General features: G+C 40.3%; 1 pseudogene; it reads right to left on the bottom strand.

Annotated features, from left to right (window-relative positions):
• Positions 1 to 1,664: 1,664 nt before the first annotated feature.
• LOC138853808 (protein arginine N-methyltransferase 1-like) lies at positions 1,665 to 23,496 on the bottom strand (annotated as a pseudogene).
• Between the last annotated feature and the right edge of the window lie 1,320 nt (positions 23,497 to 24,816).

The following is a 24,816-nucleotide window of genomic DNA, read 5'->3' as shown; positions in this document are numbered from 1 at the left end:
GCTAGCAGAGATTTCCATATTAATGGGTCTTTGACTGTAAAGGTTAACTAAGTTGTTCCTGTGTGTTTGCTGTTCAAAGATAACAACTTCCTATGTCATCTCATCTGGAAGATGGGTCTACCCCTAAAGCTAAGGTCTGTGGGTGAGCAATCCCTGAGGCACTCATTCTAGAGGAAGGCAGCTTCTAAGGGTGGTGTAGCCCAACAAAAGAGATTTTTAGGATAATTATTGGGTGTCATGAGGGTAGAGGAAGAGGGGTGTAGTATCTCTACCACCCCTCCCTCAGCCCTAGTGCCACCACATATTTGTATAAAAATAATCCTTTTACTGGGTTCAGTCATAACAAATTATAAAAAAAAAAAAAAATAGGGAAGATTTTACATAACTTATGATACATGAATCTGCCCCATCTTGAAATTGAAATATAAATTTTTGTTTCTAAAAGTTTTTAAAAATAAGTATCATATATGTATTGCAAAGTTCTACATGGGGAAGTGGAAAAGGATTTTCCCTGTAAACCATGCGTGTCATAAGAGGCGACTAAAATGCCAGGAGCAATGGGATAGTAACCCATTTCCTGCACGAATTACTAAATGTAAAAAGAAGAAACACTTTTGTTTCTTCTTTTTCAAGTCACCCAGCCTTGGTGACCAATGGCCGGTGTGTTAAACAAAAAATTACAAACTTAATGGGCAGTCCCTAGTTATGCAGAGCATTTCAGGCAGCCTGACAGTCTTAACACTATACTGAAGGTTTGGACTGCTTGAATGCTGTTTAATACTGTATAAAGTTGATATAAAGGGACAGTAATCTTGACTGGACTGACAAGTTTCATTATTTCAATTATTGGGTGGTAGGAATGTTATGGTGACTATCAATGATGCATTAGCATGAATGCTAACTGGAACTGGGAAAATAGGTAACAATAGAAATACAGCCTCTCCTCACTTAACAGCGGAGTTACGTTCCTAAGACCACATCGTTAAACGAATTTGTCGCTAAGTGAGGAGCATTCTATAATGGTAGTGGATTTGTGTCAACCATCTTTGATATTGTTTTAATGTCACCTTTGCACCATTTATAACATTTATGGTATATTTTTAAATGTTTATACAGTAGTGTACTGTATATTGAAATAAAAAGAATAGAGAAAATCAGCTTTAATATACATTATTTAGGTATAAATACTGACCAGAGACCCCATCATAAGTCCGAGGCATCGGTAAATGAGTACATCACTTGGTGAGGAGAGGCTGTATTAGACTTACAATCAATCAGTGTAAGATTTACAGTATATTTAGGTGTTGTTTTAACTATTTTTGAAGCAGTTAGTAGATAGGAAACCTTTCACATCTTCAGGCAGTGTTCCATATTTTAGGACCTTTTATCCGCATGAAGTTTCTAAACAGATCAAATCCAATAAAGGGTATATCAAAGAAATACTTGCATCCTGTGTATGCATTCTGTTGAAGCTCTCCAAGATGAGTTTAAGCACTGGGTTAATATTTGAACTGAGTGTCTTTTATACATTGTATGCATAGTAGTAAATGTGGATATTTTGTATACTGAGCAAATACAATCTTTTGAATAGGGAATGTGTGTGTATTTTGAAACTTGATTGAGTGATCATTCTAACAGCAGATTTTGAATAACGATGGGTTTTAGGTGATAGGTACAAACACCATAAATAATGTAACAACAGAATAGAAAATAGTAGAGTTAGCAATGATGTTTGAGGCATAAAACAAATTCTGACTAAACAATTGAGCAAAAAACTAATGTGAAGGACTTTGGAGTGATAATGTCAGAAAATCTCACCTTCAAAGATCACAAAGTTTCTATCACATCGACAGGTCTAATTCCTCAGACCATGAGCCTCTTCACCACGCCAAGGAGCCCCCCTTGAAGAGGCGAAGCTGGATAACAAGGATCTTTTGTCATGGACAGTTTATGAAATGACAATGTATCTGAGGGGTAAACATTTTAAGTTTATAAAAGTTAGCAAGTGATGAGAAACAATTTGTTTTTAATGTGCAGTATAAACCTATGAGGAATCTGTATCCTCATTTTCCATTTCTTCTTTCTCTAACATCTTGCTAATGATGAGGCACTGTGGTCTTGGGCAGGAACATGGCACTGGATGCTCCTCTGTCTCAGGATCTAACATTTCAACAGTCATGGTATAATGGCGCATATTGTTCTCACACTGAGCTAATGTAATCTTCCAGCCAACTACCTCGTCAGTTTCTACTCTATTATTAAGGCTGGACAGACTTATCTCATCAAAAGTTCCATCTGGCATATTTGGTGTTCTACACTCATCCTGTCCTTCAGGGCAGACACTTTCCTGGTTATCATTCACAATATCAAGTTTCTCTTCCTTATCATGAGATGAATTTCCCACATTCTCAGTGCCAATATTTAAATCTTCATTACAGTCTATGTCTTCTTCACATGTTAATTCCATTTGTTGGTTATTTTCATCTCCATACCCAAGAACAACAACTATTTGTTTCCAGTGTGTAGGTGGACTGAATGGAGAAGTTGAGAGAGTTGTCAATGTTCCAAATGCTTGTCCATCTTCATCATGGTCTATGCCATCAAAATCACATTCAAGCCAGAAACAGAGTCCTTGATAACTTCCAGGTTTAGTGATACCAGCAAAGGCTGTCTCTTGAAAAAACTTTACATCATCTTCTGACACCCATCGTAGATTAAACTTTTTAACACAGACTGGGTCTGCTAGCAAATCGGATTCTGGAACAAGACACACTTATGGCTTGGTCATTTTAGATTTTAAGGCATATTTTTTTACAGCAGACATGTTAAACTCATAAACACTGCCCCAAAAGCTTATTTGTTCTTTATAAAAGGATGTTATTGAGCATGGACAAGCATATTTTCTTGCTTCTGATGGAAAGACTGTCCCATCATCTGCAAGAAAGTTATCTCTTGCCCATATTACCGAATTTAACATAGACTCGTGTAATAAATAAAAGCCCATCCACTCAGATACAATAACATCCACTTTTTCATTTTCCGAGAGAGATATATCTTCTACTTTAGCATGATACACTTTGATAACATCTCCAAAGCCATTGTCCTCGGCTACTTTCTGAATAACCACGCCTATGCCACTTGCTTCAACAGCATATACTTTTTTGGCACCGGCAGAAGCCATGAACAGTGACAAAATACCTGAAATTATACACAGCCTAAGTTCAAAACCATTAAAAATTACAAGGGACAAAATTTTTAATCATACCTGAAATTATACACAGCCTAAGTTGAAAACCATTAAAAATTACAAGGGACAAAATTTTTAATCAAAGTATTAGACAAATGTAAAAGCATCTTTTAGGTATTGAGATCACAGATAGGACTGACCAAGTACTTTTTGAAATGATATACAAAGTTAAGAAAATGCTAGGCAAACTACATTATCACTCAAAATATACAAAAAATTCAAATAATTGTGAACTTTAAGAGCATCCAATAAGTGTATAATACTTTTGAAATAAGCACATCATATCTAATCTATACTGTTTACAATACACATTACAAATTTTAGATATTAAGTATTATATGGTACAGGTCCGCCATCACTAATCCGGCAATCAGTCATCCGGTTCCATCAGTAATCCAGCACTAATTTCGGCTAGCAAAATTTCAAATTTCCAAGGTTGCCACACCAACCTACTGCAACTGTTTCGTGGTGCTACTTGCTGCATAAGTCATTCCAATTTATTTTTCTCCATTTATTGTTATAACCTGCTTACTTTTAGCCCTACCCATGGTTCCAATGAATAAAAGAAATCCTTCTCGTTGTGTAAAGCACATACATCGTACATTGTCCATAAAAAGTAAAGTGGCTTTGAAGCCACTATCAGTTGCCATGAGTTCAGTCTCGTGATGCAGGGGAATATGCTTTATTATTACACTAGTATCAACACTACAGCTTATTTACCTATCACAATTGATCTAATATGACATAATAAACAATGTAAATAACATAAAAACACAGTAAATACTTCAGAATGAATAATATCTGGCACAATACCCAGTCTTGGTTTTTATGGTTGTACAGTGGACCCCTGAATTTTGTGATTAATCCATTCTAGAGAGTCTTCTGAAAGTCAAAATTCACGAATTTTGAAACCATTTTCCCCATAAGAAATAATGTAAATCCAATTAATCCATTCTAGACCCCCAAAAGTATTAACAAAAAATTATTTTTTTATAGATTAGCCCTTTGACTGTTTCAGTCGTATATATACGTCTTATGAGCCAATGTGTTTGACGTACAGGAGGGCCCCACTTATACGGCAGGTTAGGTTCCAGGCTACCGCCGTAAAGCGGAAACCGCCGTAAAGTGGAACACCCTTTTTTTCCACTTATAAATGCATACAAACACTAGATAACAAGTTTACACTAACATATATTAAGTTAGCAATAGAACCAGGCATCAAAAAACAATAAAAAAGTACAATACACACATAGTGCACTCATTACTTACCTTAAAATATTTATAGTCTTAATCTAGGGTGAGACAAGTAGTATTTATTGTAAGAAATCAAGTGTGGTATGCATGGTAATAGCCAGGCTACCTTACCAGGCCACCCCACCCACACATACTATTCTATGATATTTAAGTATCCCAGAGCGATAAAATGTATATATACAGTTCACTCATTACTTACCTTAAAATATTTGTAGTCTTAATGTAGGGTGAGGAGTAAGTAAATGAGATAAAACAAATAAATGAGAGAGAGAAAGAATGAGTACATGAGAGGGGACAGGCGCAGAGTTATGTAAACAAACCAGGCGAACGTAAGTTTTGTAAACAAACGAAGTGTACACGTCTGGTTTGTGTACAAGTTACATTGTGTACAGGTTGTCTCTACATTGATACGGTAGAATTAATAAAGAAGAACACTCCCATTCTCATGTAACATCATTTTGAGAAGAAATGAAGCTCTGAGTGAAGGCAATGGAAATAAGTCGCACTGACTTTTTTGGGTTATCCTAGGTTCTCTACACGTATGTTGTTATGTATGATAATCTATGTAACTGTATTTGTGTATACCTGAATAAACTTACTTACATACATACGAAAGGAATAATTTTCTAGTTACCCCCAGTAACACATTTTCTCTTATGTTAGATTAGAGAAAATGTTATTCTTGCCGTCACTTGTACAAGTTATGTGGCTCCCACATCTTATATTTATGTTTATTTATTCTATTGTGGGGTGTATTTATCATCTTTTTATGTTATGTATCGTGTTTATTATATAATTTTGAAAAAAAATATCATGGATGGATTAATGAAAATGTGTATATTAACGTAATATACGACATTTAATGAGACTCGGTGAGTATTGTTATTATTATTATCATTTCTAATATGGCGTCACTTGTGCAAGTCGTCTGCTACCACATCTCACATTTATGTTTATTTATTCTACTGTGGGGTGTATTTATCTTATTTATATGTTATGCATCGTGTTTATTATATAATTTTGAAAAAAATATCATGGATGGATTAATGAAAATGTGTATATTAACGTAATATACGACATTTAAATGACTCGATGATTATTATTATCATTACTAATATGACGTCTGGAGACATAAGACACTTACCAATTTTAATGTGTACCTGCATGCCAGCACAGTATGTAAGTTTATTTAGGTACAGGTATACATAAGTATAATTATCAGAGTATATATAAAATATGAAATAACTTTTAAAAACATTTGAAATTTTGGAGTTTCCAGACAAAATGGAGAGACTTAGTGCTTACTGAGCTCATGGAGAATGTAAACAAACAGGGTGGGGCACGGTGACCGTATTAGAAAGTCAGGTGGGGGGAGCCGTATAGCGAGTTTTGGTCATAATTTGAAATGTCCGTATTAGCGGAACGCCGTAAAGTGAAACGCCGTAAAGCGGGGCCTTCCTGTATTACACCAAAATTCTAGTGGCTTCAAATCAAGCAAGAGAAAGTTGGTAGGCCCTCATGTGAGAGAATGGGTCTTCATAGACAATGTGTGCAGTATAAAAATAATTGGGGAGCCAGTGGTGCATTGTGGGAATGCCATTTCAGTAGACCTTGTTCAGCATGCCCAATGGTAAGAAATAAGAACATAAGAAAGAAGGAACACTGAAACAGGCCTACTGGCCTATGCGAGGCAGGTCCAATTCTCCCACCGGCTTAAGCCAATGCCTTGACCTAGTGAGGTCAGACACGTCGCTTAAAGGAGGAGCACTGCATCCGACCTAGTAGCACAAGCTAGTCAGGTCCAACTCACACCCACCCATACCCACTCATGTATTTATCCAACATATTTTTAAAACTACACAATGTCTTAGCGTCTATGATGGTACTCGGGAGTTTGTTCCACTCATCCACAACTCTATTACCAAACCAGTGCTTTCCTATATCCTTCCTGAATCTGAATTTTTCCAATTTAAAGCCATTGCTGCGAGTCATGTGACTCCTGACGAATCTAGGACTCTTCTCTTCCCAAGTGATCACTCTAACACAGATGGAAGTGTCAGTGAAGATGAATTTCATGTTTTAAAGGAGTTTATGACTGAAAGCAATGCCCAGGATACCAGAAGAAAGGAAGAAAAAGAAAGAAACAGAAGGAAAGAGAAAGAAAGAAAAATAAATAAAGAATGGTAAGTAGTAATGAAAGAAGTGAGGAGGAAGGCATGGGACCCCATGGATGTTAATAGGCAGTAATATGTCATTTTGACAACTGCCAGACCCTTACTCAGCACATTTAGGAGTCCACACACACAACACAAGCTTCCAGAAGATAATAGCAGTTCTATAAAAGTGTCCACTGACTATATATGTGTACAGTAGGGCCCCACTTATGTGGCAGGTTAGACTCCAGGCTACCGCCATAAAGCGGAAATTGCCGTAAAGCGGAACACCCTTTTTTTCCACTTATAAATGCAAATAAATACTAGATAACAAGTTTACACTAACATATATCAAGTTAGCAATAGAACTAGGCATTAAAAAACAATAAAAAAGTAAAACACCTATACAGTGGACCCTCAGCTAACGATGGCATCAGCTAACGATGGCATCAGCTAACGTTAAATCCAGCTAACGATACATTTTAACGCAAAAATTTTGCCTCAGCTAACGCTAAAAAACTCACCCAACGCGATTCGTTCGAGACTCGTCCACATGTGGCCTGAGCGTGCCTCAGTTGTCCCGTGGGTGCCAGTGTTTACAAGCCAGCCAGTGCAGTCGCATCCACGCATACAATCATAACATTTCATATTATCACAGCATTTTTAGTGATTGTACCTGCAAAATAAGTCACCATGGGCCCCAAGAAAGCTTCTAGTGCCAACCGTGCAGTAAAAAAGGTGAAAATTACTATGGAAATGAAGTGGATAAACGAAAAACAGATAGCAGGAGATACCATCTCTCAAGTGATCATATGTAAAAAGGGTGGGAAATACATGCTATCGTACTACGGTCAACTGCTGCTGCACAATGGTCAGCTGCTGCTACACCATGGTCAGCTGCTGCTGTACCACAGTCAGCTGCTGCTGCACCACAGTCAGCTGCTGCTGCACCACAGTCAGCTGCTGCTGCACCACAGTCAGCTGCTGCTGCACCACAGTCAGCTGCTGCTGCACCACAGTCAGCTGCTGCTGCATCACAATCAGCTGTTGCTGAACCACAGTCAGCTGTTGCTGCACCAGTCAGCTGTTGCTGAACCACGGTCAGCTGCTGCTGCACCACAGTCAGCTGCTGCTACACCACGGTCAGCTGTTGCTGCACCAGTCAGCTGTTGCTGAACCATGGTGAGCTGCTGCTGCACCACAGTGAGCTGCTGCTGCACCACGGTGAGCTGCTGCTGCACCACGGTGAGCTGCTGCTGCACCACAGTCAGCTGCTGCTGCACCACGGTGAGCTGCTGCTGCACCACGGTGAGCTGCTGCTGCACCACAGTCAGCTGCTGCTGCACCACCATCAGCTGTTTCTGACCAACATGACTCATCCCAAACCTGTCCATCCAGCCCTGCCATCATTGTTTACAAGCCAGGGTGGCTGCTTGCATGCATACATTCAATACATTTTGTATTATTCTATTGTTTATAGTGCTTGTAACTGCTAAATAAGCCACTATGGGCCCCAAAAAAAAGCTTCTAGTGCCAACCCTGTGGTAAAAAGGGTGAGAAATATGTACTATCGTACCACGGTCAGCTGCTGCTGCACCACCGTCAGCTGTTGCTGCACCACAGTCGGCTGTTGCTGCACCATGGTCAGCTGTTGCTGCACCACGGTCAGCTGTTGCTGTACCATGGTCAGCTGCTGCTGCACCACAGTCAGCTGCTGCTGCACCACAGTCAGCTGCTGCTGCACCACAGTCAGCTGCTGCTGCACCACAGTCAGCTGCTGCTGCATCACAATCAGCTGTTGCTGAACCACAGTCAGCTGTTGCTGCACCAGTCAGCTGTTGCTGAACCACGGTCAGCTGCTGCTGCACCACAGTCAGCTGCTGCTACACCACGGTCAGCTGTTGCTGCACCAGTCAGCTGTTGCTGAACCATGGTGAGCTGCTGCTGCACCACAGTGAGCTGCTGCTGCACCACGGTGAGCTGCTGCTGCACCACGGTGAGCTGCTGCTGCACCACAGTCAGCTGCTGCTGCACCACGGTGAGCTGCTGCTGCACCACGGTGAGCTGCTGCTGCACCACAGTCAGCTGCTGCTGCACCACCATCAGCTGTTTCTGACCAACATGACTCATCCCAAACCTGTCCATCCAGCCCTGCCATCATTGTTTACAAGCCAGGGTGGCTGCTTGCATGCATACATTCAATACATTTTGTATTATTCTATTGTTTATAGTGCTTGTAACTGCTAAATAAGCCACTATGGGCCCAAAAAAAAAGCTTCTAGTGCCAACCCTGTGGTAAAAAGGGTGAGAAATATGTACTATCGTACCACGGTCAGCTGCTGCTGCACCACCGTCAGCTGTTGCTGCACCACAGTTGGCTGTTGCTGCACCATGGTCAGCTGTTGCTGCACCACGGTCAGCTGTTGCTGTACCATGGTCAGCTGTTGCTGCACCACGGTCAGCTGTTGCTGCACCATGGTCAGCTGTTGCTGCACCACGGTCAGCTGTTGCTGCGCCAGTCAGCTGTTGCTGAACCACGGTCTGCTACTGTTGCACCACGGTCAGCTGCTGCTGCACCACAGTCAACTGCTGCTACACCACCGTCAGCTGTTGCTGCACCACGGTCAGCTGTTGCTGCACCAGTCAGCTGTTGCTGAACCACAGTGAGCTGCTGTTGCACCATGGTCAGCTGCTGCTGCACCACAGTCAGCTGCTGCTACACCACCGTCATCTGTTGCTGCACCACAGTCAGCTGGTGCTGCACCAAAGTCAGCTGTTGCTGCACCACGGTCAGCTGCTACTGCACCATGGTCAGCTGTTGCTGCACCATGGTCAGCTGTTGCTGCACCACGGTCAGCTGATCCTAGTGGCATTAAAAGAAGAAGGGAAGTAATCCCTTAAAAGGACGTGCTACCTAAAGTCCTAATGGAAGGGGATTCCCCTTCTAAACATTAACAACTTCCATACTCTCCCCTCCTCCCATCCCATCAATCATCACCAGATCTTGCACAGATTAATTTGATTTCCATTATTTCTTATGGGGAAAATTAATTCAGCTAACGATGAGCTTTCAGGAACGGATTAATATCGTTAGCCGAGGGTCCACTGAGTGGACCCTCGACCAGCGATATTAATACGTTCCTGAGAGCTCATCGTTAATCAAAATTATCGTTAGTCGAGTTAATTTTCCCCATAAGAAATAATGGAAATCAAATTAATCCATGCAAGACACCCAAAAGTATTGAAAAAAAAAATTTTACCACATGAAATATTAATTTTAATACACACAAACTGAAGAAGACATGCACAGTTACATGACACTTACCTTTATTGAAGATCTGGTGATGATTGATGGGATGGGAGGATGGGAGAGTGTTGATGGTGTTAGTGTTTACAAGGGGAATCCCCTTCCATTAGGACTTGAGGTGGCAAGTCCTTTTTTGGGGTTACTTCCCTTCTTTTAATGCCACTAGGACCAGCTTGAGAGTCACTGGACCTCTGTCGCACAACATATCTGTCCATAGAGGCCTGTAGCTCCCGTTCCTTTATGACATTCCTAAAGTGTTTCACAACATTGTCAGTGTCACAATTAAACACTTGTTCAGGTTTCAATTCTTCACTGTCTATGTACTCCTTGAATTCCTGCACATATTTTTCAGCTGCTTTTTGGTCCAAACTGGCAGCCTCACCATGCCTTATCACACTATGTATGCCACTACGATTCTTAAATCTCTCAAACCAACCTTTGCTGGCCTTAAATTCACTCACATCACCACTAGTTGCTGGCATTTTTCTAATTAAATCCTCATGCAACTTCCTAGCCTTTTCACATATGATCGCTTGAGAGATGCTATCTCCTGCTATCTGTTTTTCGTTTATCCACACCAATAACAGTCTCTCAACATCTTCTATCACTTGCGATCTCAGTTTCGAAAACATAGTTGCACCTTTGGCAAGAACAGCTTCCTTGATTGCCGTTTTCTTGGCCACAATAGTAGCGATGGTTGATTGGGGTTTTGTGTACAACCTGGCCAGCTCGGAGACATGCACTCCACTTTTATACTTAGCAATGATCTCTTTCTTCATATCCATAGTAATTCTCACCCTTTTTGCTGTAGGGTTGGCACTAGAAGCTTTCTTGGAGCCCATGGTGACGTATTTTGCAGGTGCAATCACTAAAAAGGCTGTGATAATATGAAATGTTCCGACTGTATGCTTGGAAGCGACCGCGGTGGCTGGCTGGCTTGTAAACACTGGCCAAAAGTGGACGTGTCTCAGACGGAACAAATAGTGTTGGTAGAGTTTTTTAGCGCTAGTCGAGGCAAAATTTTTGCATTAAAATGTATCGCTGGTCGGATTTATCGTTAATCGATGCCATCGTTGGTCGAGGGTCCACTGTATATATATTATAGAAACCAAAAGGAAGGAAGGGAGGAAAGAATAAAGAAAGAATGAAGCAAAAAGAATAAAGAAAGAAAGAATAGAGAAAGAATGAAGAAAGAAATAATGAAGAAAGAATGAATGAAAGATAGGTAGGTAGGTAAGTAGGTAGGAATGATGACACATGACCATTTACCTATGATAACTACCTAACACAACTGCCTGCTACTACTTTGAAGAAAACTGCTCAGAAGAGGTGATTTGTCTGTGCACATACACAAAAACAAAAAAAAAAAAAAAAAAAAAAAAAAAAAAAAAAAAAAAAAAAAAAAAAAAAAAAAAAAAAAAAAAAAAAAAAAAAAAAAAAAAAAAAAAAAAAAATGCCCACAAAAATGCAGACACACTCGTTTTATGTGTGAGGAGTGTAAAACACCATTGTGCATACACCCATATTTCAAAGAATTCCACAAGCTGCAGCAGTTCTAGGAAAGTGTCCAGTGATTGTACATTTGTACGTATATTATAGAAGAATAGTAATAAACAATTTTTTACATTGTTTGTGTAAACAAGTTTTGTAAACAATATAATGATAGTAATGTTTGTGTGATTATTGTGTTACATGCAATGAGTGTATATATGTACACTGCACCTTACTTTGATCTCACAGGCCACATAAGTTATGTGAAAAAATAAAACTGAAAAAACAAGAAACCTTCGAATGGAATTAAACCAAAGTTTACCGGGTGAGTGGCATTCACTGCTGTTGCCATACACGGCTCATTTTCTGCCAACTTTACTCCTCTATATCTCGGTAAGTACTGATCGCAATTTTTTTTTTTTTTTTTGGGGGGGGGGAAGGCTTAAAACAATCAGAAAATTAATCTTAACATTTTGATAAGAATTTGTTTTTTTTTAATATTTTTCGACACCTCGGTAATAAAACAACCCTCAAAGCTATAAACTAGGTGAAGTAGAGCTTGATCATAAAGAATGTGAAAAAGACTTCGGAGTCATGGTAAGCAAAAATCTAAAGCCAAGGCAGCAGTGCCTAAGTGTACACAACAAGGCTAACAGATTACTAGGATTTATCTCAAGAAGTATAAGTAACAGAAGTCCAAAAGTTATTTTACAGCTCTATACATAAGAAAATAAGGAAGGAGGAACACTGCAGAAGGCCTACTGGCCCATACAAGGCAGGTCTTCATCAAAACCACCCCTACCCAAGGCTACCTAAGAATTTACCCCAGTACCCAATAACACCAATCAAACCCAGCCCCTCCCACTCATATATTTGTCCAATCTCTTTTTAAAGCCACCCAAGGTCCTAGCCTCGATCACCCTACTTGGAAGATTGTTCCACACATCCATAACTCTGTTCGAAAACCAGTACTTACCTATGTCCTTTCTAAATCTAAATTTATCCAACTTAAATCCATTATTTCTGGCTCTTACCTGGTTCGACACCCTCAGTACTTTATTAATATCACTTTCATTTATGCCATCATCCACTTATACACTTCAATGATATCTCCTCTCATTCTATGTCTCTTCAGAGAGTGGAGATTCAAGGCTCTAAGCTATCTTCATACGGGAGATTCCTTATACCGTAAATCATTTTAGTCATTCTTCTCCGTATATTCTCCAATGAGTCTATATCCATCCTGTAGTAAGGAGACCAAAACTGAGCGGCATAATCCAAATGAGGCCTCACTAGTGATGAATACAGCTGTAAAATAACTTTTGGACTTCTGTTACTTATACAGTAATCCCCCGACCTACGATATTAATCCGCTCCTGAGAGCCCATCGTAAGACGAAATAATCATAGGTTGAATTAATTTTCCCCATAAGAAATAATGGAAATCAAATTAATCCGTGCAAGACACCCAAAAGTATGAAAAAAAAAAATTTACCACATGAAATATACATTTTCCTACACACGAAAAGAAGGATACATGTACAATAGTAGAGTAGTACATGCACAATATATGTTGCGCATGTACTAAATGAAGAATAAATGACACTTACCTTCATTGAAGATGCAGCAATGACTGATGAGACACTGTGTCCTGGGAGTGCCTTTTTCTCTTGAGTAATGTAGGTCCTGTTTGGCATTTTCTTCCAGAACAGGCCTTATCATACTGTGCATGCCACTACAATTCTTAAATCTCTCAAACGAACCTTTGCTGACCTTAAATTTGCCAATATGAGCACTAGTTCCAGGCATTTTTTCCTGTTCACCTGGGTGTTAGTCGACTTGTGTGTGTTGCATCATGGGAGACAAGGTTAAGGACCCCAATGGAAATAAGTTAGACAGTCCTTGATGACACATGACTTTTTTGGGTTATCCTGGGTGGCTAACCCAGGGCCGGATTAAGAAGTCTCCGGGCCCTAGGCTATTCAGATTGGCGGGGCCCCTTTGAGTTACGGGTAAGTGAAGCGATCCCTTCCAGCTTGGGGGTGGGGGTGGGGGGTCGGTGTGAGCCTGTTTAAGGTCTAATTAAATACATTCTGGCTATTTAGATTAAATTTAATAGGGAAAGTACATCAAGACAACCAAAACCATTTACCAACAGCCATTATAAATCTTGTTAAATCATGCATTTTAAAGAGAATAAACTCAAGACAGCATAGTATTACTAGATTAGGCTATTAAAGTAGTGACATCATGTACCTATTATATTCAGCATAACCACTACAGCACTATTATTCCCCTTATAAATCACTGACCATTATTGTTATCATTTCATCATGCATAAGACTATCAAATCATATAAACTACAGAAAATTGTATTATTATTATTATTATAATCAAGGGGGAAGCGCTAAACCCGGAGGATTATACAGCACCTGGGGGGGGGGATGTGGAAGGCATTCAGGCTTAATTCAGGGAACTGGAGCACAGATTCAATTCCCTAAATCAAGAGCCCCTCACCAATATCAAGGAACCTTCCTTGAGGGGGCAGAAAATTGGAGAGGAATCTCCCATACTCACCCATTAGCGGGAAAACACAGCTGTCCTGATGTAAACAAAGGCGTGTTGAGTTTGCCTATGCGGTAATCTGGCCCTGGGCTAACCCTCTGGGGTTAATTGTTTCTCGGTATTCTCGATAAGCCACGTCAACAATGGTGCTACAGCAGCAGCAGCAGGTGACAGTGCTACAGCAATATCAGCAGCTGACCGTGGTATGATAGTATTTCGGTAATATTTCTCACCCTTTTTACCACAGGGGTGGCACTAGAAGCTTTATTTGGGCTCATGGTGGCTTATTTAGCAGTTAGAAGCACTAAAAACACTGGAATAATACAAAATATTCCGAATGTATGAGTGGGAGCAACTGCTCTGGCTTGTAAACATTGGCACACTAACTGAAGGTAGGCCAGCTGAGGCGCACTCAGGCAGAAAGACATGTGGACGCGTACCAGACGAATGCTGTAGGTCGAGTTTTTCAACGTACATCAGGGTCAAATTTTTACGCTGACAAGCATCATAGGTCAGTTTTAACATAGGTTAGGGACATCGTACATCAGGGGTCCACTGTACTTCTTGAAATGAATCCTACTAATCTGTTAGCCTTATTGCGCACACTTAGGCACTGCTGTCTTGGCTTTAGATTTCTGCTTTCCATGACTCCTAAGTCTTTTTCACATTCTGTATGATCAAGCTCTACTTTACCTAGTTTATAACTTCGAGGGTTATTTTCATTACCAAGGACTAGTACTTTACACTTTTCCACACTGAACTTCATCTGCCATTTTTCAAACCAAGAAATTAATTCATCCAAATCCACCTGGAGTTCATTGGTATCCTCCTCAGAATGAATTATACAGCCTATTTTTGTATCATCAGCAAATTTACTCATGGCACTTGTAATTCCTTCATCAAGGTCATTAATGTAAATTATGAACAAGAGAGGGCCTACAACTGATTCTTGTGGAACACCACTAGTGACTAATCGCCATTCTGATTTGACCTCATTAACCCTTTCAGGGTCGACAGGCCCTCTCCCAGACTTGTTCTCAGGGTCGAGAAATTTTCAAAAAAAAAAAAAAAAAAAAAAAAAAAAAATTATGAAAAGATAGTTTTTTTCTAACCATTATAGGCTAAAAAATTTTTTTGCCATCAATACTTACCAAGATATAAAGGCGTGAAGTTGACAGAAAATGAGCTGGATGTGTTATCACCAACTGCCGGTCACCCGGTATTTTTTTATTTACTTTTTTGTCATTGGCAGCCAACGCCTGCATGTCACCTCTACGAGTGCCAGCGTCAAACCTGGGCATATGCTTACGATTTGCACACACTGTGCCATACACATCTGTCATGTTCACTCACAAAAAATCACTGAGTGAGGGGCTTGTGTACCAGTTACCAGTACGTATATAATACGTACATGCCCCTTACCAAGATATGGTTCCATCATTATTCTAACCACATCACCAGAGATGCCCAATAACTTCCTGGTATTTTGCAATGTACAACTTCCAGTGTACACAATAACATTCAATACAAGACCACTGTAGCAATCACAAAGCACAAACAACTTTATACCAAAGCATTTTCTCTTGCTTGGTATATACTGCTTGAATGACAGTCTACCTTCGAACAGAATCAAAGCCTCATCAATAACAAGCTTCCTGAAGGGATAAAAATACATATAGAATTTCTGTTTCAGATACACAAACACATTCCTAATCTTATATAACCTGTCGTTTCTGTCCGGTCTGGTTTTGTCTGAGAAGTGTAGCATACGCAATAGTAGCACAAATCAATTCACTCGTATTATATCACTGAAACCTAGGGTTGCAACCAGGCGGTCTGTTGACCAGTATGATTTGACACTGTGCTTATACACATGTGGTATAAGCATTATTGTGGCAAAGAAAAGATATATCTCAGCCACAGTTGTCTCCTTCCACTGGTGTAGGCATGATTTTGGTGAAAGTACTATTGTGTTTGTCATGGTGTAATCAAGTATCTGTTGCTTTCCCTGAAAAGAATTTCCATCAGGGGTTTGTCAAAGAATAACTCGAAACATTCCAGTTCAGTGGCATTGTTCCCAAGTGTACAAGATGGCCGTATTCCACTTTGACTTTCATCAAACTGATGGGGAATGGGAACAAAATTGTCAGCTTTCTGCCAATCCCAGGTGCGGTCTGCTGGTGGGTACTGGATATTGACAGGTGGTTGTGGCTGTGGAGGTTGTGGTTGTGGAAGTTGTGGTTGTAGAGGTTGGTGTGGTGGGTGGGTGGGGGACGGTTGCCTTTGCTGTAGTTCAGCTGAGTCAGTGGCGTGGGTAGCAGCATGGCCCTCTGCTGGTGCCTCACGACTGTCACCACCACTACCACCACCACCAGATGCATGCACATTTTTCATTCTAATTGCAACAATATCATCTTCATTTTCACTATCTGTTCCTGTTGTACAGCCACAGGATGTACTCCGAGATGTACTTCTTTCCCTTGGAATAGCATATGGCACACTACCAAGCGCATATAGTGTTGTATATACTGACGCTTCACTGGAGAATATTCCACTTCACTCTAACTACTGGAACTGTTTTCAAGAGCTTGGAGTTCATATTCACTATCATCACCACTGCTAACATCTGAGTCCTGGATATGGGAAAATATGAGTTTCCTCTTTTGCTCTGGTACAACTGAACGTGAACAAGATGGCCCAGCACAATTGCATTAACAACAGTGGTAGTTCCAACACCATATTCTTCAGTAAGATGCCCCACTGACACACCACGATCAAGCTTCTGCAGTAATTCTACTTACTGCGTTATTGATAATGTCAGATGCTTCCTTTTCTTTTTCTCACTGTTACCCATTGGGGTATCTGCAGTTCTTTTTGGCATTTTCACAGTGAAATTAGCCCTTCGACTGTTTCGGCCGTATATATACGTCTTACGAGCCAGTGTTTCGGACGTATATATACTCAATAATTCTAGCGGCTTCAAATCAAGCAGGAGAAAGCTGGCAGGCCCACATGTGAGAGAATGGGTCTGTGTGGTCATTGTGCACTGTATAAAAAAAATTCCTGCAGCACGCAATGCATAACGAGAAAAAAAAAACTGACTGTGTTTTTGGATTAAAACGCCGACTTTGAGGTGTATTTTCGTATAATATTTATGGTCATATTCTCATTTTCTTGGTCTCATTTGGTAGAATGGAAAATGTATTACAGAAATTGAGATGATTTTGATTAGTTTCACAATGAAAACAACCTTGAAATTGAGCTCAAAGTAGTGGAAATGTTCGATTTTTACCAATGTTCAAGAGTAAGCAAATCACACCACACATCCAATACACATCAACTGGGAAGTCTAATATTCTTTCACTAGTGCACTGATGTTATTTATACCATTTTTACAATAATGCAGTAGTCTGCATAACAGTAAATCTTCTGTTTTTTTGTGTGAATAAAAAATCAAAATAGAAAGCAAGAGTAATACAAGGGGGGCCTGGAGATGTGACTAATGAACAGAGGATATGTTATTTTAGTGCCAAGAATGTCTGAATTGTTTATTCTGGACCCTATTTTGAAATTGGCATCTTTTTTAATTTGCGTGAAATTGGCCAAATTACCAATTTCTGACCACTTTATTGGGTAGTTGAAATCAGAAAATGGGCAGTTTCTTGTGCTCAATTGATAGAAAAGATGGAGTTCTAAAGAAATAGCTATGATTTTGATTCACCGGAACAATAGAATTAGCCAAAAATAAGGCTCAAAGTTGGAGAAATCACCGATGCTATAAATCGCCAAGATCGCTGGAGCGTAATTCCGTAAGTTTTCTATCAAATTTCGTACTTTTGGTGTCATTAGCATCGGGAAAAGATTCTCTATCATTTCATAAGAAAAAATAATTTTTTTTCCAAAAATTTTGTGTCAAAGGGTTAAACACAGTCACAAAATAAAAAAGCAAAAACAAAATATCAGCAAACAGCAGATGCACGTGTGAACATTACAAGCGCTGAGACACAACTGACGCCTGCCACTTTGGCTGCCAGTGCTGGGTCACACCGCCACGTGGCGGCATTGGAGTTATGTAGGGAAGACTGATGCTCCACACTCCACAAAAAACTTAGGTTTTTGGAACTTTTCAAATTTCAGAATTTCAGATAAAGGGATGTGGACCTGTACCACTACATTAACAAAATATCTATAACAGTATTTTAGCCATTTCCAATTTATATTCAGAGATAACTGATGGAATTTTATCAGTCTCATACTGGGTGAAATTGCTGCAATATGAAAAATTATACTTTAGGAACTTGTTTAGCCATTATTTGGCTTAATGCCTTAACATTTGTCAAAACTGCTGAACTGTCACACTTGTAACATAGTCAGAACACAAGAATATCTGCCAATTTTAGACATTATGGCAATCTAGACATTTTGTTTAGACTGAAAGCATCACTGATACTATCACTGAACCATATATGGTTGAGAATGACCCAGAATGAATGCCAGGAGTTGCATACACTGAGTTGCCACTCCTGGATTAACAGGCAACCTCTACTAGTATTTCTGAAAAAATTATTTAATTTGTATTGGGTAGCACAGACCCCAACTTATGCCTAGAACAGATTAACTCGGTGGCACTCGATGTATGCACAAGGCTTATTCCTCTAAGAAAAAGAAGGAGTAGATGTAAAATAGAAAGAGACAGGCGCTCCCTTTACAGGCGACGGAAAAGAATAACAGAGCGGCTAAAAGAGGTCAATATATCTGAAATGCGTAGGGAGACACTGGTCAGAGAAATAGCAAGCATCGAACTTAAGCTAAAGGAATCTTATAGGAGTCAGGAATCGTGGGAAGAACTAAAAGCCATAAATGAAATCGAAAGAAACCCAAAGTATTTCTTCTCCTATGCCAAATCAAAGTCGAGAACAACGTACAGTATTGGGGCCCCACTTAAACAAGATGGGTCCTACACAGATGACAGCAAGGAAATGAGTGAGCTACTCAAGTCCCAATATGACTCAGTTTTTAGCAAGCCGCTAACCAGACTGAGAGTCGAAGATCAAAATGAATTTTTTATGAGAGAGCCACAGAATTTGGTTAACACAAGCCTATCCGATGTTATCCTGACGCCAAATGACTTCGAACAGGCGAAAAAGGACATGCCCATGCACTCTGCCCCAGGGCCAGACTCATGGAACTCTGTGTTCATCAAGAACTGCAAGAAGCCCCTATCACGAGCCTTTTCCATCCTACGGAGAGGGAGCATGGACACGGGGGTCATCCCACAGTTACTAAAAACAACAGACATAGCCCCACTCCACAAAGGGGGCAGTAAAGCAACAGCAAAGAACTACAGACCGATAGCACTAACATCCCTTATTATAAAAATCTTTGAAAGGGTCCTAAGAAGCAAGATCACCACCCATCTAGAAACCCATCAGTTACACAACCCAGGGCAACATGGGTTTAGAACAGGTCGCTCCTGTCTGTCTCAACTATTGGATCACTACGACAAGGTCCTAGATGCACTAGAAGACAAAAAGAATGCAGATGTAATATATACAGACTTTGCAAAAGCCTTCGACAAGTGTGACCATGGCGTAATAGTGCACAAAATGCGTGCTAAAGGAATAACAAGAAAAGTCGGTCGATGGATCTATAATTTCCTCACTAACAGAACACAGAGAGTAGTCGTCAACAGAGTAAAGTCCGAGGCAGCTACGGTGAAAAGTTCTGTTCCACAAGGCACAGTACTCGCTCCCATCTTGTTCCTCATCCTCATATCCAACATAGACAAGGATGTCAGCCACAGCACCGTGTCTTCCTTTGCAGATGACACCCGAATCTGCATGACAGTGTCTTCCATTGCAGACACTGCAAGGCTCCAGGCGGACATCAACCAAATCTTTCAGTGGGCTGCAGAAAACAATATGAAGTTCAACGATGAGAAATTTCAATTACTCAGATATGGTAAACACGAGGAAATTAAATCTTCATCAGAGTACAAAACAAATTCTGGCCACAAAATAGAGCGAAACACCAACGTCAAAGACCTGGGAGTGATCATGTCAGAGGATCTCACCTTCAAGGACCATAACATTGTATCAATCGCATCTGCTAGAAAAATGACAGGATGGATAATGAGAACCTTCAAAACTAGGGAGGCCAAGCCCATGATGACACTCTTCAGGTCACTTGTTCTATCTAGGCTGGAATATTGCTGCACACTAACAGCACCTTTCAAGGCAGGTGAAATTGCTGACCTAGAAAATGTACAGAGAACCTTCATGGTACGCATAATGGAGATAAAACACCTCAATTACTGGGAGCGCTTGAGGTTCCTAAACCTGTATTCCTTGGAACGCAGGCGGGAGAGATACATGATTATATATACCTGGAAAATCCTAGAGGGACTAGTACCGAACTTGCACACAAAAATCACTCACTACGAAAGCAAAAGACTTGGCAGACGATGCAACATCCCCCCAATGAAAAGCAGGGGTGTCACTAGCACGTTAAGAGACCATACAATAAGTGTCAGGGGCCCGAGACTGTTCAACTGCCTCCCAGCATACATAAGGGGGATTACCAACAGACCCCTGGCAGTCTTCAAGCTGGCACTGGACAAGCACCTAAAGTTGGTTCCTGATCAGCCGGGCTGTGGCTTGTACATTGGTTTGCGTGCAGCCAGCAGTAACAGCCTGGTTGATCAGGCTCTGATCCACCAGGAGGCCTGGTCACAGACCGGGCCGCGGGGGCATTGACCCCCGGAACTCTCTCCAGGTAAACTCCAGGTAGCATGACAGCCATCATGGCATTGTCACTGGTGCTTATGCTATGAACCATATCATCTCTTATCCCTCCAGAGAAAAATTTTGACTGGGGAAAATATTTCTAAAAAAATTCTTGGCTCTTAACCCGTAAACGGTCCAAATGTATATATACGTTTTTTCAACATTTGAAAGTATGTAAAAAAAGTAGATCTTCTTTTTTATTTTTTACATTTGAAAATGTGTAAAAAACTTTGATCTACTTTTTTTTGTTACATTCGAAAATATGTAAAAAAAACGTAGATCTACTTTTGTAGCACTACACATGTGAACGTAGATCTGCTTGGACCGTTTACGGGTTAATCCCAGATTGGACATGTGGAAGAAAGTACCTCATTGCAATCCTCACACCCCGTCCTTCCCACATGAAAAAGTAATGTAGCATTATGGGGGTTAAAAAAAACTCTAAATATGGTGCTGGTCATCCTTCCCTTATGCAACTGTTGTGTGAGAATGGTTATAACTGTGTTGCAGCAGTAAAAGCACAGAGCATAATGAAAAATGGGTCAATTAAAAGCCAACAAAAACCAATTTTCAGTGTTCCACACTTTCAATTGAGCCATTCTTCATTATGTTTGGTGCTTTTACCACTCCAAAGCCATTATCGCCATTTTCGAACATCAGTTGCATAAGGGAAGGACGACCAGCACCATATTTAGAGCTGTATAAACAGAGCCCTCCTGTAAACCAAATGGGACACTGCAACAAGATCCAACAGGGCTTTACTGTTTACAGTCAAGAAATTTTTAATCTTACAGAGCAGTAAACCCAGCAAGATACAGGGCAACCTCAGTACTTGAACAGCTCCATATGGGAACAGCTCCATACTCGAATAATTTGGTATTTGAATGCGCTGTTAGGTAAACAAGTTGCTTGGTAGTCAACTGTTTGCTTGGCACTCAACCAAACAAACAACCTGCCAGAGCTTCATAAACTATTTCGTGTTTCTTTGCATTTTTTATATTTATATAAACAAGTCACCATGGGGCTTAAGAGGGCTAGTGATAACAGCCAACCAAAACGAAAATTGGTTGGGAAAAATTCGATTTGTACTCGAACAGATTGGCACTTGAACAGACTTCTGGAACAAATTAAGTTCAAGTACCGAGGTTCCACTGTAAAATCAGCAGTACTGTATTTAAGTAAATGAAGCACAAAAAACCAACCAATATCCCAAACCCCTCCTTTAAAGTGCAGGCATTGTACTTCCCATTTCCAGGACTCAAGTCTGGCTAACCAGTTTCCCTGAATCCTCTCACAAAATATAACCCTGCTCACACTCCAACAGTTCATCAGGTCCCAAAAACCATTCGTCTCTAATCACTCCTATCTAATATGCTCACACACACTGGAAGTCCAAGCCCCTCGCCCACTAAACTTCCTTTGCCCCCCCCCCTCCAACCTTTTCAAGGACAACCCCTACCCCGCCTTTCTTCCCTAAAGATTTATATGCTCTCCAAGTCATTCTACATTGTTCCATTCTCTCTAAATGACCAAACCATCATATGGTCCTTAATTTTTTGCCCTGCAGGGCTATACAATTTAGTGTACGTCACCTGTGCCTGCTCCAACATCCATGACAATCTTGTCATTAAACAAGTGCTTGTTGTTGTTGATCAGCATATGCTTTAGTCCGGGGGGAATCACTAACCATCAATCTGTGGATCTGTAAAGAGCAATATTTAGGTGAGTACAAATAGGAAGTAAATCTATCTTGCATTCACACAGTATGTGTTGGGTGTGGCTTATTTTTCACATGTACATTATACATTCTCAAGAAAAAATGTAATAGTAAAGACAAATGAATTTTCTTTTTGTAAATAAAACTAATGGAAGCACAATAATCAACAGCTTCATAAAGTACAATATTATAAGACAAATATATTTATCAATGTTTTTAAACAACCATGGTAAAAGGAGTCTTACTCAGGAACTCTCCAAGTGATTTTCAGCACTGTATGATCCTGGTGGGCTTAGCACTTAGTGCTGATTTTAATAATAATATAAGTGATTTCATAGAAAACAGTTTGTACAATGGTCCTGAGGGCACATAAATGTTGAAGGCATACATTAATGGCACCTGGAGTTTACCTATAGAGAGTTCTGGGGGTCAACGCCCCCGCGGCCCGGTCTGTGACCAGGCGTCATGGTGGATCAGGGCCTGATCAACCAGGCTGTTACTGCTGGCTGCACGCAATCCAACGTACGAATCACAGCCCGGCTGGTCAGGTACCAACTTTAGGTGCTTGTACTGTACTGTACGTTAAGCAGATTTTCACTTAGGTTAATACAATACTGTAGGGCCAGTGTAATTTATTTCTACTGGAATTCTTAACCCTTAAACTGTCCAAACGTAGATCTACATTCCCTCGTGCAGTGCTCCAAATATTTTGAAAAAAAAAAAAATCATTTTTTTTTAATTAAAGAGGGCAATTTTCTGTGTGTTATAAGACCAAAAAAAAAAAAAATAGAACCAGTACTTACCAAGATATAAGACCATGAAGATGGTGCTGGATGCTAACCTGACAGCAACACGGAGTCCTGCCACTTGCGGTACTCGAAGGCAGTTCAAGTACCACTCCATTTGAGTATCAAACAAGTTCTTCCCAACCAATTTTCTGTTTAGTTGGCTGTTATCACTAATCTTCGTAGGACCCATGGTGACTTATTTATACAAATACATAATACCATAAAAAATGCAAATAAACATGAAATAGTTTACAGCGTAGTTCTGGCAGGTTGTATTTGTTTGGTCGAGTGCTGAGCTTTGTCCGAGTAGGGAGCTGGTCATATACCGAGGTTCCACTGTACTGAAGGACCCTGCTTTACAGCATTTCACTAATATGGACATTTCAAATTATGACCAAAACTCGCTATACGGCTCCCCCACTTGACTTTCTAATATGACCACCACGCCCCACCCGGTTTGTTTACATTCTCCGTGAGCTCCGTAAACACCAAGTCTCTCTATTATGTCTGGAAACTCCAAAATTTCAAGTGTTTTTAAAAGTTATTTCATATTTTACATATACTCTGATAATTATACTTATACACAAATAACCTGCACATAAAAGAGAGAAGCTTACGACGACATTTCGGTCTGACTTGGACCATTTACAAAGTCACACTAAACAGAAGTGGAGCAGGAGGGCTATATATAGGCAGGAAGAGGTGGTGGTAGTAGTAGTAGTAGTACAAGAATGGTATATAATACCAACAAGATGAAATTAAGACCTGTACCTAAATAAACTTACACACTGTCCTGGCACGCAGGTACACACTAAAATCAGTAAAAGTGTCTTATGCCTCAAAATGCCATATTAGTAATGATAATACAGTGGACCCCCGCATAACGATATTAATCCGTTCCTGAGAGCTCAATGTTATGCGAAATTATCATTATGCGAATTAATTTTCCCCATAAGAAATAATGGAAATCAAATTAATCCGTTCCTGACACCCAAAAGTATGAAAATTTTTTTTTTTTACCACATGAAATATTAATTTTAATACACACAAACTGAAGAAGACATGCACAGTTACATGACACTTACCTCTATTGAAGATCTGGTGATGATTGATGGGATGGGAGAAGGAGAGAGTCTTAGTGTTTAGAAGGGGAATCCCCTTCCATTAAGACTTGAGGTGTCAAGTCCTTTTCTGGGGTTACTTCCCTTCTTCTTTTAATGCCACTAGGAACAGCTTCAGAGTCACTGGACTTCTGTCACACAACATATCTGTCCATAGAGGTCTGTACCTCTCGTTCCTTTATGACTTTCCTAAGGTGGTTCACAACATTGTCAGTGTAATAGTCACCAGCACGGCTTGCAACAGCTGTCTGAGGGTGATTTTCATCCATGAAAGTTTGCACTTTAAGCCACATTGCACAGATTTCCTTAATCTTTGAAGTAGGCAACTTCTTCAATTTCTCTCTCCCCTCCTCCGAAGCAGTTTCCTCAGGTGTGGCCTCATGCTGATG

This window comes from Cherax quadricarinatus, chromosome 41, assembly GCF_038502225.1.
Source record: "Cherax quadricarinatus isolate ZL_2023a chromosome 41, ASM3850222v1, whole genome shotgun sequence".
NCBI lineage: Eukaryota > Metazoa > Arthropoda > Malacostraca > Decapoda > Parastacidae > Cherax > Cherax quadricarinatus.
This window is presented reverse-complemented; position numbering and strand designations above follow the sequence as displayed.